The sequence below is a fragment of the Acomys minous genome, assembly GCF_964271855.1.
Source record: "Acomys minous genome assembly, chromosome: 5".
NCBI classification, from domain to species: Eukaryota; Metazoa; Chordata; class Mammalia; order Rodentia; family Muridae; genus Acomys; species Acomys minous.
In genome coordinates this window covers 124447146-124454984 of record NC_140494.1, presented here as the reverse complement: position 1 = coordinate 124454984, position 7839 = coordinate 124447146, and positions in this window count along the sequence as shown.

Below are 7839 nucleotides of genomic sequence, written 5' to 3'. Positions count from 1 at the left end.
TATTAATTAGATAAATAAACATACACATATACTCACCCTGCTTTCTCTGAAAAGTAAACCCCCTCCTTGGCCAGGCAGGAGGGGCGGGGCCCTGTGCTCTTTAGACTTTGAGAGGGATGGCAGGCATCCCCACACCTGGGAGAGGTTCCCAGACCAGGCAATGGTGCAGGCTACCCCCAGGAGTCCTCATGTTAGTGGTTGTTGTAAGCTCTGGGCTGATCTGGAATCATCAAAGTGTATGAGAGCCTCATGGCCTCAAATAAAACCCCTTAGGCCCCCAAAGTCCTGAGGCCCATGGGGCACCCATACCACTAAGGTGGCTGCTGCATAGCTGAAGGGATGCGCCTCCCCCTGGGAAGACATTCTGACCATCTCTCCTGCCAGGTAAGTGTAATAAATGTGATTAAAAAAAAAAAAAAAAAAAACTAATGAAGGGCCAGAGAGATGGCTCAGCGATTAAAAGAGCTTCCTGCTCTTGCAGAGGACCTGAATTCCGTTCCCAGCACCCACATCAGGAGACTTGCAGCAGCTGGTAACTCCATTTCCAGGGGACCTAACACTTCCGTCCTCCATGGGCACTGCACTCACATGTGGCGTGCACGTGTTACTTATGTGGAGACACACATAATTAAAAACAAAGGGGCTGGAGAGATGGATACCTGGGTGGTTAACAGTGCTGGCTGCTCTCCCAGAGGCTGCAGGTTCAATTCCCAGCACCCACATGACAGCTCACAACCCTCTGTGACTACAGTCCCTGGCGATCCAGTGTTGTCTTCTGATCTCTTCGGGCACCAGGCATGTATGTAGCACACAAACATACATACAGGCAAAGCACCCATACACATAAACAAATAAAAACATCTTCACAATTCTTAGCCGGGCATGGTGGCACAGGCCTTTAATCCCAGCACTCGGGAGGCAGAAGCGGGCAGATCGCTGTGAGTTCGAGACCAGCCTGGTCTACAAAGTGAGTGCAGGACGGCCAAGGCTAACACAGAGAAAACCCTGTCTCGAAAAAAAAAAAATCTTCACAATTCTTTTTAAAACAAAAGATACTAATGAATCAGAACAACAGTGACTATATACTTAGAGTTTTGTTATATCAATCTTATCATTTCTGGTTCTTTTTTTTTTTTTTTTTTTTAATGAACGTGAGCTTACCACCTGGAGACATTTCTGAGGCCCAGCACAGAACTGCCCCACACCATACCTTTGTGCTTGCGCTGCCGACGGCTTTTCTACACTTCAGAGCTCAACACTGCTTTATTCATGCGCGCTGTGGATTGAGCCAGGGGCTCCTGCAGATGAAGTCTACCTCTCAGCCACATCCCAGCCCACTTAGGATTTCGTGGAAAGTGTACTGAGCTGTTGATCGTTCCGAAAGGCTTCCCGGTGTGCAGCTCCAGTAGCTGATTTCTTAGAGCTGGGCTTCACTGTTTCTGCTGAGGGGTCAGCAGTACATTTTATCTGAGTTGCCTTGTGACAAGTTTGTTTTGCTCCTGTTTCACAGAGTACCATCTTTGTGATGGAGAGACAGCGCGGGTGGTTACAGGCGCTGGCTGCTCTTACAGAGGCTCCAGGCCTTTCTAGCATAAGGTGGCGCTAACGACCTGTAACCACAAGTCCGGGAGATATGGCGCCCTCTTCTGGCCTCGAAGGGCTCCTGCACCACATGTGACCACATTAACACTCTCCCTCCCTCCCTATCCTCTGTTAGAGAAAAGTTATCTCTGAGTTTGAGGCCAGCCTGGACTACAGAGCAAATTCCAGGACAGCTAGGACTATCCTGTCTGTAAAAAAAAAGAAAAGAAAAACAACAACAAAAGAAAATTAAAGGGGCTGGAGAGATGGCTCAGAGGTTAAGAGCACTGGCTGCTCTTCCAGAGGTCCTGAGTTCAATTCCCAGCAACCACATGGTGGCTCACAACCATCTAGAATGAGATCTGGCGCCCTCTTCTGGTGTACACGCAGGCCAAACACTGTGTATATAATAAATAAATAAATCTTTTTTAAAAAAGAAAAAGAAAATTAAAAATATACTCCCTCCTTGTCTTTGGCTCTCAGTATTTTGCCATGTGTCTTTTTATAGATGTTTTTTACATCTATTCTACATGAAGTTCATTGGGCTTCCTGGAAGGCTGCAGATTTTTGTGGTTGTTGCTGTTGTAGTTTTTTTTGTTTGTTGCTTTTGTGCTGGGATTCAAGGCGTGTGGCACCAAGCTCAGCAACAAGAAAAATCTATAAAATCTTGTTATTTTCTTTTTCTTCTTACTCTGTAACACAGGCTGGCCGAGAGCTTTATGGTCCATGCTGACCTCGGACCAGACAAAACTATCTCTCTCTATACAGTGATATACTCCATCTGATGTGGCACTGTCCTTTGACATTGTCCTTCTTTCTTTCTTTTTTTTGGTTTTTCAAGACAGGGTTTCTCTGTGTAGCCCTGGCTGCCTTGGACTCACATTGTCCACCAGGCTGGCCTTGAACTCACAGAGCTCTGCCTGCCTCTGCTCCCTAAATGCTGGGATTACAGGCGTCTGCCACCATACCCGGCTTGTCCTTTCCTTCTTTAATCATAATTATTTGGCTCCTTGTTTATTTATTTCCTATTTGCTTATTTATTTTGGTTTCTCTTTCTTTTTTGTTTTTGTTTTTCTGTTTTGTTTTGTTTGGATTTGTTGTTTTGTTTTTCAAGACAGGGTTTCTCTATGTTATCTTGGCTGTCCTGGACTCACTTTGTAGACCAAGTTGACCTCGAACTCACAGCGATCCACCTGCCTCTGCCTCCCGAGTGCTGGGATTAAAGGCGTGCGCCACCATACTCGGCCTTTTTTATTTTGTTTTTCAAGACAGGGTTTCTCTGTGTAGCCACCAGGCCTGGCTGGCTCCTTGTTTATAATAGTGACTTTGAAAGCTATGTCTGTCAAATATGACCTCTGCCCACTTACGCAACTAGTCCTGCTGACTGTTTTTGTGCTGTTTGAGTCATATTTTCCTATTTCTTTGCATGCCTTGTGCTTTCTGTTGCTTTGGAGGAAGGGTGTTTCAGAGAATATGCTGTTTCTTGTTCTATTTCTGGAGCATGTGGTTATTGTCTGCTTAGTTATCTATCTAGTGATGTCAGGAGAGGGAAACAAGTCCATCTCACCCGTCAGGGCCTCTAAAGTTGCCTCTCATACCACACTCATGCCCTCAGTGCAGTAAGTGTGCTCACAGCAACTGCAGTGGGTGTGCCCACAGTGACTGCAGTGGGTGTGCTCACAGTGACTGCAGTGGGTGTGCTCACAGTGACTGCAGTGGGTGTGTTCACAGTGACTGCAGTGGGTGTGCTCACAGTGACTGCAGTGGGTGTGCTCACAGTGACTGCAGTGGGTGTGCTCACAGTGACTGCAGTGGGTGTGCTCACAGTGACTGCAGTGGGTGTGCTCACAGTGACTGCAGTGGGTGTGCTCACAGTGACTGCAGTGGGTGTGCTCACAGTGACTGCAGTGGGTGTGTTCACAGTGACTGCAGTGGGTGTGTTCACAGTGACTGCAGTGGGTGTGTTCACAGTGACTGCAGTGGGTGTGTTCACAGTGACTGCAGTGGGTGTGCTCACAGTGACTGCAGTGGGTGTGCTCACAGTGACTGCAGTGGGTGTGCTCACAGTGACTGCAATGGGTGTGCTCACAGTGACTGCAGTGGGTGTGCTCACAGTGACTGCAGTGGGTGTGTTCACAGTGACTGCAGTGGGTGTGCTCACAGTGACTACAGTGGGTGTGTTCACAGTGACTGCAGTGGGTGTGCTCACAGTGACTACAGTGGGTGTGTTCACAGTGACTGCAGTGGGTGTGTTCACAGTGACTGCAGTGGGTATGCTCACAGTGACTGCAGTGGGTATGCTTTCAGCAACTTTGGCACAACACTGAGAGTTTTTGAAGGATTTTTGTTTGTTTGCTCACTTGGTTGGTTGGCTGTTTTTTGTTTTTTATTTATTTTATGAGTGAGTGCTCCGCTGCATGTAGACCTGCAGGCCAGAAGAGGGCACTGGATCCCTTTATAGGTCATGAGCCACCATGTGGGTGCTGAGAACTGAACTCAGGACCTCTGAAAGAGCAGCCAGTGTCTTAACCGCTGAGCCATCTCTCCAGCCCCGGTTGATTGGTGTCATTTTGTTGTTGTTTAGACAAGGTCTCACTATATAGCTCTGGCTGGGCTAGAACTTAACATGTAGCCCAGGCTATCCTCAAACTCACATGGATCTTCCTGCTAGCTGAGTACTGGGACTAAAAGCGTATGACACCACAGCTGGCTTGACTTTTGTTACATTGATTTGGTTTTATGGGTCTCATTCTACATAGGCTGGCCTGGAACTCTATGTTCAGCCAAGGCTGGCCTCAAATACACAGCAATCCCCTTGCCTCAGCCTTGCAAATGCTGAGAGATTTTTTTTTTCAGGCCTTTTGTCTTTGTCCCTGACCACATCCAGCTGTTGAAATCCACTCAATACTGTATGATTGCTCAGTTGTCTGGACTCCTTGGAAGGAACGGTCCCCTGAGCTGATGCTGATATGGTGTTTATTTCCCTAGAAACTCGCCCATTTTATAGATTAGCCCATAAAGCCAGTGAGATTGTTAATCTCCCAATTGCCCTTCAGCACAGCCTCCAGGGCTGCTCTATTTTATTTCTCTATTTATTATCACTACTATTTTTTTTGTTTGTTTTTTGAGACAGGGTCTCTCTGTGTAGCCTTGGCTGTCCTGGACTCACTTTGTAGACCAGGCTGGCCTCGAACTCACAGAGATCTGCCTGCCTCTGCCTCCCGAGTGCTGGGACTAAAGGCATGCGCCACCACGCCCGGTTTATCACTACTATTATTGCTGTTTTATCATCTTTGTATTTGCCGTGCTAAGGATTAAGCCCAGAGCCTCTCCCATGCTGGGAAAGTTCCCTGCCGCTGAGCCACACGACACCCCTATCTGTCTGCAGGAGGCTTCTCCCTGTTTTTATTACAAATGAAGTTCATAGGCCAGGTGGTGGTGCACGCCTTTAATCCCAGCACTCAGGAGGCAGAGGTAGGCAGATCTCTGTCAGTTCCGGGCCAGCCTGGCCTACAGATGGAGTTCCGAGACAGCTAAGGCTAAAGACAGAAACCCTGTCTCAAAAAACCAACCAAACAAACAAGATGAAAGTCATTCCTTGGTGAAACCATTAGTCTTCCTGTAGGTAAAGTCCCTGGCCTAGGACTACAGAGATGGGGTGGGGACAATAATAAGCTTCTGAGTGGCACTCTTGCTCTGTAAGAAATCTGCTAGTAGCAGAGTTGGAGGGATTGCCCAGTGGTTAGAGCACCTGAAGTGCAATCATGAAGACAAGAATTCAGATCCCAGGGCTGGAGAGATGGCTCAGCAGTTAAGAGCACCACCTGCTCTTCCAAAGGTCCTGAGTTCAATTCCCAGCAACCACGTGGTGTCTCACAACCATCTATAATGAGATCTGGCACCCTCTTCTGGCCTGCAGGTGTATGTGCAGGCAGAACACTATATAAACTTAAATCTGGCTGGTCTTGGTGGCAGCACAAGCCTGTGGCAGAGGCAGGTGGATCGCTGTGAGTTCGAGGCCAGCCTGGTCTACAAAGCAAGTGCAAGACAGCCAAGGCTACACAGAGAAACCATGTCTCAAAAAACCAAACCCTGCCGGGCGTAGTGGTGCACGCCTTTAATCCCAGCACTCGGGAGGCAGAGGCAGGCGGACTCGCTGTGAGTTCAAGGCCAGCCTGGTCTACAAAGCGAATCCAGGATGGCCAAGGCTACATAGAGAAACCCTGTCTCGAAAAAACAAACAAACAAACAAACAGAAACTCCTTTAATCTGGACAGAAGGGCACCATCTGCAGGACCCAACAACGAGGACATGGAAGCTTGAGGACCAGGAGGATTTTGATGTCATCCTTGTTCCCAGAAACAACAACAAAATAGTGCTAGGTGCGCATCTGTAACCCCAGCACATGGGAGGCAGAGGCAGGTGGATCTCTATGCACTCAAGGCCAGCCTGGTCTACATGGAGAATTACAGGCCAGGAAGCTCTGACTTCAAAAAAAAAAAAAGTAAAAGTAGAAAACCCAGAGCTGGAGAGATGGCTCAGTGGTTAAGAGCACTGTCTGCTCTTCCAGGGGTCCTGAGTTCAATTCCCAGCAACCACATGGTGGCTCACAACCATCTGTAATAGGATCTGGTGCCCTCTTCTGGTGTTGAGGCAGAATCATCTTCAGATCCAGAACACTAGAAATTATATATATATATATTAGAATTCCTCCCAGAAACCTTGAGCAGCTTGGAGCAGAACGAAAATGCAGGGACATGAGTGACTCACTAGGAAGGGCTGGGCTATGGCTCAGCAGCGCAGAGCACTTGCTTAGCAGTCACGAGGCTCTCATGCAATCCCTAGTGCTGAGTGAGTTACTCAGAACACCGTGAGGGCAGCAGCAAAGCAGGACAGCTACTCCTTAGACCTTACGCAGTTGCGCAGGCTCCCTGCCCCGGAGCCTGGCTGTTCTACTGCAAATTTGGCACTTAACAGTGATCACTAAGGCAATCACTCAAAAAACAAACAAACAAACAAAAACCTACTACAACAACAAAAGTAGATAATATACACAAGGCAGGATCAAAACAGAACAAAGCAAAACCAACCAAACAAACAAAAACAAAAAAAAAACAAGGAACGTTCCGGGGACAAGGAAGGGGAAGCAGCTCCTTGCTCCAGGGTCTGGTTAGCATTTCTTTCTGGCTGAGGGTCAAGAGCCTCTACAGAACTAACCAAAGCAGGAAGATTGCCCCATAAGACATCATCCAGACCTGTAGAGATCACTCAACTGTGTCAAGCAGGAAACAGGTCACAGTTGCTTAACACCACATACTACGCAGCCTTCGAATTTATCAGCATTTTCTCCTCTCCAAACCTGAGCATGCACTTCATAAGCCACCTTAAATTTTTTAAAAAAGATTTATTTGTTATGTATACAGATCTCATTATAGATGGCTGTGAGGCAACATGTGGTTGCTGGGATTTGAACTCATGACCTTTGGAAGAGCAGTCAGTGCTTCTAACCTCTGAGCCATCTCTCCAGCCCACCACCTTAAATTGTAATAAAGAAGCCAGGCGTGGTGGCACAGGCCTTTAATCCTGGCACTCAGGGAGGCAGAGGCGAGCTGATCACTGTGAGTTCGAGGCCAGCCTGGTCTGCAAAGTGAGTTTCAAGACATCCAGGGCTATACAGAAAAATCCTCCTTTCTTAAATAACAACAACAACAAATATATATGTGTGTTTGTAAATACATATTATTTTATGTGTATGACTTGTTTCGCCTGTGTGATGGCTGCTCTTGGTGGTTAGCTTGACAGCACCTGAAATGAACTCCACTCCAGAGGGCACCCCTGGGATCTGGATCTTGAGGCTGGAGGGCAGCGGGCTTTTGACCCCGACAGATACTCACCTTTAACCTTGGCCATACCTCCGGCTGGAGGCCTATATACAGACTGCGGACGCAGGAAGGAAGGGTCGGCCTGCTCGCACTCACTCCGCCAGCACATCCCTTGGAGGCTACTTCTTCAGGATTCCAGCTTATACAGAAGAGCAGCTGAGACACTCAGCCTTGTGGGACTGAGAAACCACTGGATTCTTGGACTTTCCATCCACAGCTGGCCACTGTCGGATTCGCTGGACTGCAACCTGTAAGTCATTTCAGTAAATTCCATATGCATATACATAGATGGAGAAAGAATGGGATCCGTTCCATAAGTTCTGTGATTCTAGAGAACCCTGAACCATACATCCTGCTTGCATGCATGCATGCACAC